General features: G+C 35.4%; 1 pseudogene; it reads right to left on the reverse strand.

Moving 5' to 3' along the window:
- Window positions 1-473: 473 nt before the first annotated feature.
- On the reverse strand, window positions 474-980 carry LOC140612066 (ATP synthase subunit d, mitochondrial pseudogene; annotated as a pseudogene).
- Window positions 981-13526: the final 12546 nt, after the last annotated feature.

The following is a 13526-nucleotide window of genomic DNA, read 5'->3' on the forward strand; positions in this document are numbered from 1 at the left end:
AATTCTAATTTGCTAATAATTTTTTTAAAGATTAATAGATGTTGGTTTTTATTTGAAAACTTTAGGGAAACTGTTAAATTATTTTTCTATTAACTTAATATTGGAAATCAAAATATAGATTTTCTAATATTGAATCAACCTTGCAGCCTATTTTAAATATGACATATTTTTAGGTATTTTCTTAATACACTGTAAGATTTTATTTGCTGATGTATTAATATATCATTTAGGCATTTTAAAATTCATGTTCAAAAGTGAAATAGAGGTATCCTTTTCTTGTGGTATATTTGTCCACTTTTTAATTCAGAATATTACAGGCTGTGAGATTAAATGACTAGATTTAATATTTTTCTAAATAATAGATCTGTTTATATAAAAGGAAGATAATAGGCTCCCTGACCTTAAATTTGTCTGGAGTCATGTGTTTTTTTTTTGTTTGTTTGTTTGTTTGTTTGTTTTTTTACACTGTATCATTATTTTTAATGTCCAATGTTTATAATATGAGGGCCAGGGCTTTCTCCTCAACTCAAGTTTATAAATTTTCAATTGGCTTGTGAGGCCAATAGGGATACTTCTTCTTGTCTAATTTGGTTTCTGGGAAGACTTCATTCAGGTCTTCAATGGTCATCTGATCAAATGGAATTATGTTCTTCATCTTCTCCAGCTCTTTTTCATATTCTTCAATCCTGGCCTTTGAGAGGGACAAAAACTCGGCACAACTTTTCACATCTTTTTTTTCCTCAGCATCCACCTGGACAGTGTATTTATCCTCTGGCACAGGAAACTTCAGGGCGTTAAACTTCTTCTCAAAGTCATCTACCAAGCCAGCCTTTGCCACATTGGCCTTGTAGTAAGCCCAGTCGATAGCAGGTGGTTTCTCAGGAAGAGTAGCCAACCTGGAGGTAAGCATCTCATTCCAGGATTTCAGGGAGTTGGCAATGGCCATCTGGTTTCGGGGTATGATCTCCCCAAAAGCTACCCAGTCAGTGGTTTTTAGAGCAAGTTTTCACGCCAGCCATCTTGAGATCCTTCACCGACCCCGGCAGCCCACAGTCCACAGAAGCCTCGAGTCAGGTGTCTTTTGTAAAGTATCTATTAGGCTTATGTTATTGTTGTTCTATTAGGTTTTCCATTACTTCCAGTTTTGGTGATTTGTATCTTCCCAGAAAAATTATCCAATTCATGTAGGGGATGTCCAATTCATTGGTGCCAGATTACTGATGGTAGGAACTATAAATCTTGTAATTTTATAAAGATCTTTGAATCACTAATGGTCCTTTTTATGGCCCTTTTGTTAGTTGTATCCTCACATTTTTCTTGATTATAATTGCCCTTAATTTGTCTTTTTTATTAGTTTTTTTTTCAAATATCACTTTTTGTTTTAATCAGTTCTATTCATTTTTTGTTGTTGTTTTCTGTTTTATTAATTTATTCTTTTACTATTGTTGTATCTGTCCTATTACTTTCTTTGGGTTTATTTTGCTTTTTCCACTTCATTGTTTTTTGGTTAAAAGATATGGTTCAATTATTTTTAATACTTCTTTTTTTTAATAATCAAAGCTATATATCGTTTCAATTAAGTATCACTTTGTTTCCACCCTGTGGGTTTTTGTTTTGTAGGGCTTTCTTTCTTGTTGACAAGTTCTAAATATTTGATCATTGCTGATTTTTTATTTTATTGTTCTGTTCAATAAGTTCAGTCTTTGCGACATAATTTCAGTGTTTTCTTAATTAGTATATATTCTAGTCAGTTTAGCTCGTATGTTCTTGCAAGAGAGATTCTGGGAAAGCTGTGCTGTAGAGGACTATGCTTTGATTTTTATCTTTTGAGTCCAATCAATGACTCTATCTCTTAGAGTTTTTTTCTTCTTTTTAATAATTAAAAAATTAATTGTGATAAAACACATAACATAAAATTTACCATCTTAATTGTTTACAAGTCTACAGTAATGTTAAGGATATATACAGTGTTGTGCAACAAATCTGTTGAATTTTTTAATCTTGGAGAATAAAACTCTATACCCATTAAACAGCAACTCCCCACTTCTCCCTCTCCCTAGTCCCTGGCAACCGCCTTCCGTTTCTAGAATTCAACTATTTTAGGTAGGTCATATAAGTAGAATCATATAGTATCGATCTTTCTGTGACTGGCTTATTTCATTTGGCATAATGTCCTCAAGATTCATACAGGTAGGAGTTATCAGAATTTCTTTTTTTAAGTCTGAATGATATTCCATTGTATGTTTATACCACATTTTTTTTAACATCACCTTTTGGACATCTGCTTTGCTTCTATATCTTACACATTATTTTAAACCCATTTATATTGATTGCAATTATGTCTACGTTTTGACTTTTCCTCTTCTTTGGTGTTTTCTCTTTATTATTCTCTCCCCTTCATTTTTAAAAATTCTTCTATTCTTCAGAATATCCTGAAAATTTTAACACATATATCTAACTTTTTCTAAAACAATATCTAGAGCAAACTAATCAAAATTAGATCTAAACCTTAACATGTTTTTACTCACCTCTGCTTTCCTCTGCATCCTCCACAAACATATATACACGCCCCTCTTTTGCCGTGTCAACCATGCCAAGAATTTTAAGTCTAGGTTGAAAATCTTAACTGGTTTTTGAAGTTTTACAATCCATAATGATGTAAATTTACTTATTTTTGCTTATCACTGTTAATTATATATCATTGCCTCAGCTTAGTTTTATTTCTCTTCTTGCTGGATCACATCTTTCAGTTTTGGGGGCAATAAATGTTGTGAATCCATCTATATTTGAAGATGTTATTTGCTTTTAGGTTTGATGGTACTTTGGTTGGATATAAAACTCTAGGTTCGGTTCTCTTTTCCTTTATCAGTTATCCATTTGTAGATTTTGTTCATTGTTTTTCTGTGTGTGATATTGCTAATGAGTGGACTCATGAAAACCCGATTCTTGTTCCTTTCTGAACTTTGTGTTCTATTCCTTTTTTAGTATTATTTCTGCATTCATTTCCTTCTGAATGTAACAATGATGGTGGCAGGTTCCTTTTGATGTGAGATTCTATGGCATTTACAAGATCATCCTCTTAACTACTAAAGAAATCAACTCTCTTGACTCAGTCTTGTGCTTCTTATAATAGTACCATAGTGAAAGAGGTCTTACAGCTTTAATGTAAACATTTTAGTCATGAGACAGGCACAATAAAAAAAAAACCTCACTAGTTTATAAATAAAGAACAGTTGTATCCAAATTGTGTTTCTGGCAAATGAAATAAGCTGAAGCTACCTGCTTAAATGGCTAAAGCTTTTTTACTAATATTTGTGGAGACTTTGATTTTCCATTTATTTAGTATCCAAATAGCCCTTCCCTTTCTTTCCTTCTGATGTGAAGCATCTCCCTAAAGTTTGCATTTCCTAGAGATGGTTCTCAGGTCCTAGAGAAGACAGTAGAAAACTTATCTCAAAGGCACAGAGAAAGGATGTAGTTTCCTTCAAGGAGTTTTGGGGCATATCAGCCTTTTATCTGAGGTCTAGGGTAATTGCTATCTAAAGTTTCCTTCTTTTTCTTAAGTGCTGGACAGTTCTGTTTCCAGTGTCCTGTTCTTTTACAGTATCTGCAGTCTGAATATCAAAGAGCTGACTCCACTCAACTACATTTTCTTCAATTTCCTTCTTTCATAAGGCCAAAGATTTTCAACCAAGATGGAAATCAAAAGATTCTCATGTTTTAGATTTAGAATTGTGTGTCTTTGAAATATTTTAATGAATTGTTCCACAACATTTCAGAATGTTTTCTTTCCTTCTGGATATATAATTCCATTTCAGCTTGCAAGAGAAGCCCCCCCTCTTGCCTCCTCAAAAATTTCCTATCAGGCTTTGAATATCAACTTCCAGTTAGGCCAACTTCTAACCGTAGAGCTTCTTATAAAAAAATCCTTCCAAATATCTATTATCAGGTTTCAGCCAAGAGAAACAATAGATATTCCTGATTAACACTGACCCCAGTGCTAAAAAAAATTAAAAGTTTTTTTCTCCCTTTATCTTTTAAAACAAAAGTATACCTACAGGTGACTCAAAATCAAAACCAAAAATCTTTTTATGACTTAACAATGGATGCAAGCTAGAGGCATTTCCGAAGAAGGTACAAAAGATGCAGTCCTCCCCAGATCCAGGGACACTCCCAAGGAAAACTAAAAGAAAGCAAGACGATTTCTGAGCTGGTAACAGTTGGTAGGACACAAATCTAGACAACAGGAAAGCAATAGCCATTCCTGGGAGGGAAAGGAATAATACCCACTGGGCACCCCAAAACCAAATTCAGAAGTCAGAATTCACAGACCTAATTCTTACAAATGTTTTTCTACTGCTAATTTGAATATGAAAAAGAAAGGTCAAAATGAAATTTAACCTTTCTCTGTGGACTGCACCCTACAGACAGTGATCTCCAACAGCTGACTTTGGTAAGAATTCTTACCCCTCACTGGTTTCCCAGGATCCCATTGTTAAACTAATTAAACAAGGAGACCATTAGACTGATGTGGCTCCAATGCCCTGGTGACCTACATAACCAAACCAAAAGCTAAGCCAGTGAATGCCTCAAAACTATGAAATCAAAACACCAAGGATAAGCAATCACAAGCAGTCGAATAGGCTTTAAACTATTCCTAATCAATGATTTCTTTACTTTGTGTCTACCTTTTCTCTATAAAAATTTCTCCACACCTGTCAGTGAAGTGCCAGTCACCACTTCCTGTTTGGAGCTGCTCAATTTGAATTGATTTTTGCCCAAATAACATCTTAATAATTTCAGTATGTTTCAGCTTATTTTTTAACACTTATCTGCAGGCTTTGGAGCAAGTGGGGTGTACCTATGGATTCCTTCCTTGTTACCAGAATTGAAGGGGAGGAAAAATAATATTTTTCTGAGTTCTTGGCTGAGACCCCCAGTAATAGAAGATAGATTAACAAAAGAAAAACGAACAGAAGTTTATTAACATATATGTACCTCACATACACCAATTTTGGGAGGTTAGCAGGAAAAGCATGGTAGGGAATAAGTTTCCTTATGTGGATTTTAATCACTGTTTCTCCATAAGTAAGCTTCTTGTGATTTAAAAATCACCCTTCTCTTCCTGTCATCTAAAGGGAGACATCTTAAGAATGAAGATTTCCTTTATAAATGTAAATTTCCCTTGCAGAGGATAACTTCTCCTCTATTTTCAGAGCTTCTCCTGTGTCTGCTGTTTCTCAAAAATAATGAGCTTAAAATAATCTTTTATGCCAGGAAAGCATATTTTGAGGTGGCATATTCTGCTACTCCTCAATAGTAAGAAGTCAAAGGAGTCTGTAAACTATTGAGAAACTTTTGTTATAAAGAATTAGAGAAATGGCACAAAAATGGTAAAAAAAAAAAGTATAAATATTAAGTTTATTCCACGTACCAGCCAGTTGCCATTTATAGACATGCAAGTTGTACACTGCACAACCCCAAAGGGAGTCATTGTCACCGACTCTGCTGTGATTGAAGCCCTTAGAAGTATGTAATGTATGACGTGGTTCACTCTGTACTGTGGCACTACCCTTAAAGTGGGATGCTAGATAAATAAGGATATAAAATGTAAGATATAGTATCCACCTTTGAGTATCTGCCTCCCTGCTAAAAATATGATTAGGTAACTATGAGAAAGAAACACACACGTGCACACACACACACACACACACACACACACCTCACAATATAAGATAGTGTTTTTTAAGTGCCAAATTAATGAACAGACAACAAAAACTCTGGCACTATAAAAGCAGGAAAGATCACTTCCAATTTTGGTGATCAGAGATATTGTCACGGAAAAGATGAAACATAAACTGGACTGTGAAGGATGGTAGAAGGTAAATAAGTTAGTAATGAAAAGGACATTTCAGGAATGGAAAGAAGGTAAGCACAATATTGAGCTGGGTATGATAGAATTTGAAGAAAGTGACAATGAGTGAATTTGATTGAATGAGGAATCTAAAAGAATACTTTGAGTTCAGGTTAGAACGGTAAGATGGAACAAGGTTGTGGACAAGGTTGGAAAATTTTCAGATTTGCATGAGAGCTACTTGTCATATGGAATACTATTGAGATAGGAAATATTTATCCTTTGAGAGTTGTGATGTTGGTATGAATAAATATTTTTAAATGAAAGCATAAAGCACTCTTTAATTGGTATGTTCTTTAAAACAAGTCAAAACTGTTTAAAGTCAGTTAAATTAGTTTTTTAAGTAGGTTCCACACCCAGGATGGAGCTCAACTCAGGACTTGAACTCGTGACCATGAGACCAAGACCTGAGCTGAGATCAAGAGTCAGATGCTTAACCAACTGAGCCACCTAAAAACTTACTAATTAAATTTGCTATATTATGCTATATTTTCAATTAAATTTATTTAATTACATTATGCTATATAATTAATATAGATTTGCTATATTTTAAATTAAATTTGTTGTATGTATTATGGATTTTTTAATGTCTTCCTTTTAGAAGTTCCACAGCTACTATATAATCATAAGCATAAGAAATATTTTACTCAGCCTACAATAATTTTAAGTTTCATGGGCCAAATTCTCCCCTCAGATGTACTTTTTATAACTCACACTGTAGTGAGTGGAAATTTAGTTAGACTATCTGAGAGCAAAATTTGGAATCACATTTGCAAAGATATTGACTTCCTGATTCATGTTTTATTGAGAAATTGGACATTTAAATTGGCTAGGATTATCTGTAATAAAGGATTTGAACTTGATGCCTTTTAGACATATAGGAAAAAGAAGGAAAATACTGTTTTGCTGCAAGTTGCTATTTTTCAGATTGTGACTTTCATTTCCCATGAAAATATATAAACTGGAGAATTAAACACCTCCATATTTCTCCCTACTGAGCTTGAAAGCTAAAAAGCATTGCAACTGCATGAGTAAAATGTTTTTTATAGCATACAATAATACTGGAACTGCAGGGGACCGTCAGAAAAAGGGAAAGGAAATAAAAGGGTGGAAGAGGAGCATGTATGTGAAATATTGGACCCAGGTATCCAGAATAAGTGAACCATACTTTAAGGTTAACTCACATTATTTCATCTCTACAATCTCACTGTGCAATCATTACAAAGATTTCATATGGTTCTATGTTTTGTTTCTTGTCATTTTTTTTGTTGTTGACCTTAATTTTCTTGGCTAAATATTAGAGTAATGTAGAGTACCCAGGCAAAATTTGGTCGTATGTAGACAGAACGCTGCGAGGGATCTGCTTCTCAAGCTTTGCCCACTCTGGACACCAAGCTTTTGACAACAAAGCACAGATAGAAGTCATTCAGTTTTACTATTGGTATTTAATTAATCTGGGAGGAACTTTTTTAGTTCTTAATGAAAGATTTAAGATTGTAGTGCCCATCCCCTTAATGAGAAAAACATGCAGTTTCTTCCTCACATCAATTCATAATTTGCTAGGTGTGTAATTTCCTACATATATGTTCCGTTTTGGTACTTGTGCCATATCTCCCCACTTTCTAACCTTGTGTGTAAAGAATCAGTATTGGCCCTTGTGAGTCCTCCTCTGCGTCTATCATATTTACTATGTCCCCACAATCGTTTTCCAAGTTAAAATGTCATATCAAGTTGTACTTTCAGGAACCTCATTGCTGAGTTTCATCTTTGCTTATGCAGTTCCCCAAACATATTGTCAATAGATTATTGACTGCTATCAATTGGTGTTTAGGAAAGGCTTTGTTTTTTCCTGTGAGAGCTCATAGAGAAAGATGTTTTCAGTTTGTGCAAGACTATAGCATTCTGTCTCTAATGTGACTCTTCTGCATTTGTGTTCCCTTCCTATTAGTAATATAAATGCTATGGTGACAGAAATACTCCCTGCAAGAAATACTTTATTTCTCCACAAATTCACTCTACTTCCAACTGGGCAAAAACACAAGATTGCATGGACAACCTTTGAAATGCATTAACTAGGCTCCTTTTCTCTTCTCCTCGCCCTAAAGTACTAGTAGGGTTTACCATATTATTCTCATGCACTGTTGAATTTACAAAGTCTCATCACTTATATTGCTTATTCTTCATGCTCGGCACATTATGAGTTCTATAACCACTTGTTACAGGAGTCTATGATGATCTCAAAGATTTATCTTTTAAATTGGTAACATGTACTTTGAGTTAAAAACTGAAGACTTCTACCAACTTTTAATTGGGAGTATAATCAAGGACTTCAAACTGATAATATTAATAATACACTTTAACTTTTGGAAGGCTTGTTTTCTTTCCCATTGGGAAACACTAGTGGTCTATGAGCCCAGGCAAGAACCATCTCCTACTGGTTCTCATTGGAAAATTTTAGTCCTTTATCTTTCTGGAAGCATCCTTGTCTTAGAGCCAGAATTATGTAGCTGTTACACTATTCCTGTCCTGGGAGGGTGACCAAGGGCTGCCACGTGCCACAGTGCAGAATAGACTCACTTCTGTGTAATTACAGAAAAACCTAGATACCTTGGTGAAGAACACTAAAGTTTAGAACACTAAAGAACGCCTAACACTAGGCGATTAAACATAGTCCTAATCCATGGTAATAATAATAAAAAAAATAATTTCTGTTAATTTTGAACCAATTTTGTGTCTGGGTTTCTGCAAAGTTAGTCATATGATTCTTACTGTAGTTGTAGGGTAGCTATTAACCTTTCCTGTGGTCTCATGCTAATACTTATCAGCTCCGTGACTCAAACTCATACTCTGATTCCCAAATCCTTGCTGTTTCCATGGCTCCTTACCACTCCAGCAGAGACTGGGAAGCACTCCTAATAGAAAGGAGTTCCCTATGGTAGAAACAAAGGAGGGGGACTATTTTGGCAATTGTGTCTGGGCAAGAGGTTTCCAGAAGCTGTTTTTGTGGGTAGCCTATATAATTTACTACAGATTCTAATATGGTCTGTATGATTTTTTTAAAAACCCTTTTGGCTTCCTTCTGGCCTAAGATTCTTTATGGTGAAATTCTGCAGAAACGTTCAGAGCTGATGACTTGAGGAATCAGCATGATGCCAATTTTTTTTTTCACGGCTACGTAGTGGCCTTCAATGGAGACTTATAATAACTGAATTCCTCAGACAAAGGGAACAGCAGTGCAAAGGCTGGCAGGATCATAATTCATGGAGGAAACATGGTATAAGAGTTTCTGTTATTTTTGCCAGATTATTTACTTTTTTTTTTTTTTTATCTTTTCTCCAGAGAATATACCTGTCACATAGCCAGAAGTCTTCCATTTTGGTTTTCCATATGTAGACAAGTTTCTTATAACAATGAATTTAAGTTACCTTTAGGGCAAATCGTATTGGTAACTTTGGGGATAATATATTATTTCTTTATTTTGGTCTTGTATATAATTTAAATACTACACTTCCCAAATTAGGTTTGGCTATAAAAGCTTAAGATCTATAGGCCTACTTGAGCTACAGAAAATTTTGTTGGTGTGTTAGAAATAAGTGACATTAATATATAGCTGCCTAAACGTAGACTTAAAAAAATATATTTTATTTATTTATTTATTTGAGAGAGAGCAAGAGAGCACAGAAGCAGACACCCCTAGACTTCTTAAAGCACGGAAAAACAACGTCTTGAACTCACCTATGGGACTAAATAAAAAACAATATTCTTCATTCATGTGTAAAATATATTAATATAGTCCCTGATTACAACTGGAAACAAAGGAGAGAAATTTATTTTTTTTTAATTTTTATTTATTTATGATAGTCACACACACACACACAGAGAGAGAGAGAGAGAGAGAGGCAGAGACATAGGCAGAGGGAGAAGCAGGCTCCATGCACCGGGAGCCCGACGTGGGATTCGATCCCGGGTCTCCAAGATCGCGCCCCAGGCCAAAGGCAGGCGGTAAACCGCTGCGCCACCCAGGGATCCCGAGAAATTTAATATTAATGATTGCCAGTATTAATTTGCTATGATCGCACACTCAGCCTGATAGGATGGAATTAGAAGCTTACCTTTCTGGTGATGAAATACTATGTGAAACTTCCAGCTGCAGAACATAGAAAGAAATGGTAGAGGGGAAGCCTTACGGAGATCCCGATTCAGAGGGAATTACCTCATTGATTGTGTATGTGCCCCTTTTGATGGAGAGAGGTTGACAAGACATGGGCACTCAATTGTGATGTTTATTTGAAATAAGATTTTCTAAGGAAAAGGATGGTCCTTGCCTCTCTGTGCTAAATAGAAGACATTATAATAATAATGATTATTTTACTCTCTGCATTGTTTTAGAGAGTTTATAGAAAATGATCACTTTAAGATTTCTCCTTACTCATTTGGAATGGTATGCTATGAAGGTGCTCCCCACTCTTTCAGAGTTGAGCTCTGAAGTCACCATTTTATTTCAATAAAGGAAGAGGGAAATCAGTAGAACAAATTGTGAGGTTCTAACAAACATAGGAGCATTGGTATTGCTTTTCACTTAATTATTGGTTCTTCTTAATATTATCACTTCTGTGGATTAGAAATGTGTGGATGAGCTAGGCTGTGGTTATAAATAGGCCACACTTCAAAAGACTTTCCAGATTCAGGGAAACTTTCTGTAAAAGCAGAGTCTTATTATACAGTCGGTCACTCTTTGTAGAGGAAAGTCCTTGGAGAATCACAGGACTCGATCTTCTCTTTGACATGATTGAATCCAACTGGAGCATCTGACAACAGAGTAAGTATTATGGACTTTGGCTAATCAAATTTTCTGCCCAGTTCTAGAGGAGGAGTTGGATAGGGCATTGGAAAGGGAGATGAGGGAGGGAGAGTAACAGAGAGAGAGAGAGAGATAGAGAGAGAGGGAGAGAGAGAGAAGTGGAGAGTTCCTCCTCTCCTAAGGTCTCATGGGAAGTGTAACTGGAAAGTGAACCAGACTGCATCAGCAGGAAACAGAATCAAGGGCATAGGAATCAGCCAGTCCTGGGTTTGAATTACCTCCACCACTTCATGGATGTGTGAAAGTGACTATGATTGATCACTTCTCTGGAATTTACTTTCCTTGTGTGTAAAATGGCACTAATAAAATCTACTTTACCAAATTGGTATGATAGGGCTGTTGGGGCTTTAAGACAATGGATACCAAGAAAGTCCAGTTTCTGGTATATAGTAGCCTCAATGCTCGGAAACTATTATCCTTTTCCATTTCTTCCTCTTTCCTTCAGCTTCCCGTTTCCTTCCATATGCTGCTCAGTGAACAGCATTGATTTTGGGGGCCATGACCCACGGATTTATCTTTTGGCTTTCCTTTTCTTTCTTTCTTTCTTTCTTTCTTTCTTTCTTTCTTTCTTTCTTTCTTTCTTTCTCTCTCTTTTTTTTTAATAAGTTTTTCTTTTTCTTTTTTTTTTTTTTAAGATTTTATTTACTTATTTATTCATGAAAGACACACACAGAGAGAGGCAGAGACACAGGCAGAGGGAGAAGCAGGCTCCATGCAGGGAGCCCGATGTGGGACTTGATCCTGGGACTCTAAGATCGCGCCCTGGGCCAAAGGCAGGCACTAAACTGCTGAGCCACCCAGGGATTCCCTGGCTTTTCTTTTTACAACATTACTCACTCTGGTCCCAACAGTTTCTAGGTTTCTTCATGTTTTTGGTTGTTGGTGGTTGTTTCTTTGTAATCTCTACACCCATGTGGAGTTCAAACTCCCAACCCTGAGATCAAGAGTTGTGTGCTTTACCCACTGAGCCAGCCAGGTGCCCCAAGGTTTTTTCTAATTAAAGGATTTTATGATTATGTTCTGTTACTGCATACAAATCTTTGGTATCATCACTTAAAACCAAGAGATTAACGAAAATTAAATATGCAGGCTCAGGTTTCAAGGTCATCTTTTTATGGTGCTATTGCTATTGTAGAATCAATGCTAAGGAGAAATGATTTTATTTTATTTTATTTTATTTTATTTTACTTATTTTATTTTATTATTTTTTTTAGGAGAAATGATTTTAGAGCAAGAATCTGACAGCCCCACAATGGATTTTTCAGGATTCTTTTTTTTTTTTTTTTTTTTTTTGAGTCACACCAAATAAATCTTTATTCTTTTCTTCTCAGGAAACTTGGTTTTGTATTCATTCGCTACAAAATCCTTCTGACTCTCAGGAAACTAAAGACAAATAACCCTCAGTGTTTTTTGTTTGTTTGTTTGTTTTGGTTTTTGTTTTTTTCCTATCAGGCTTTTAGTCTACCATGGCAGTTGGAAATAGTCATTAATAACCAAGACACAATCAAAAAAATTCTTCAATATGTGTGGTAAAATAATTGATTAATACAGAATAATAATTCAAATCTTTCCTTGTAATGAGAAAACAAGGCCTACAGCAGCATAGAAGTTTGAATTCGACAAGTAGAGCTGGCTTTAGGCATATCAGTGAAAAAATTTTGCCTCCCGAAGCACATTTGAAAATAAGGAGAGATGTTTTTTAGAGTCATTCTCTTATGTCAAAATAGTGCAAAATTTTCTAGAATAAGTAAATCAGGTGCATGTAGTACTTTGATGTCACTATTTTGATTTTCTTACTTATTTTTTCAAGACTGGATTTAAACTCTTGATATAAAGCAGACTTTTAATTTCCCATTTTTCAAAGATAATATTGAAAGGTCACTTTTCTAGCTTTTAAAGTTCTAAGAAGTGACTCATGGTACAGTTACTGTCTTACAGGCTTCAGAATCAAATTTCCGGTCAGTATTATGCATTTTGTTTTGGCAAACATGTGTCCTTTTTTATGTGTTGTAATAGAGATTATTATTAAGAGCTTTTTATTACTGGTTTCCATGTTTGAAGCACTAGATCTTCTGGACACTCTATCACACAGATAAAAAGAATGTCATAGTCTTTAATGAAATCTATTATTTGTGTCAGTTTAACAAAATCTCTGACAGACATTCATAAAAGATCTGGAAAGTTTCTCATTTTATTAATGTCAGACTTATCTACTCAAGCATTTAATTTTTACTATATATTTATTAATGAAGATTCCTACATTCAGAAAGATGAGCATTTGCAAGCTGGCGACTTTGCTCCCTAGAAACTTAACACACAACAAAAAGGGAGGTATGCCAAACAAGGGTCATCAGTGAATGAGGGTTGTGTCAGATCAAGACCAGAAAGCATTCCTTTTCCTAATGATCGAAAGCTGTGGAAACTTCTGTGCCCAAAGAGACTGGCAAAACTTTTGATTGAAAAGCCATTGTGGCTTGAGGACCAGAACTGAAAGGCTGTGTCTGACAAAGAACAGTGCTCTGGGGAAAATACCATGAGCCATGCTCTGGATTGTGATCTGGTTCCAGTTGGGCTCAGGGACCTGGTCTGGCCTGGGTGTAGCACTGGTTTAAAGGACCCCAGGGAAACAGACTTGGCCCAGATTCTTTGGAGCACGAGTTTGACCATCTCAGATTAGACTCAGAATTGACTTTTAATCAAGAAATATTTCCTCAACACCTTTGATGTGTTTCAAGGCCATCTAATTCCAAA

Source organism: Canis lupus, chromosome 20 (genome assembly GCF_048164855.1).
Source record: "Canis lupus baileyi chromosome 20, mCanLup2.hap1, whole genome shotgun sequence".
Lineage (NCBI taxonomy): Eukaryota > Metazoa > Chordata > Mammalia > Carnivora > Canidae > Canis > Canis lupus.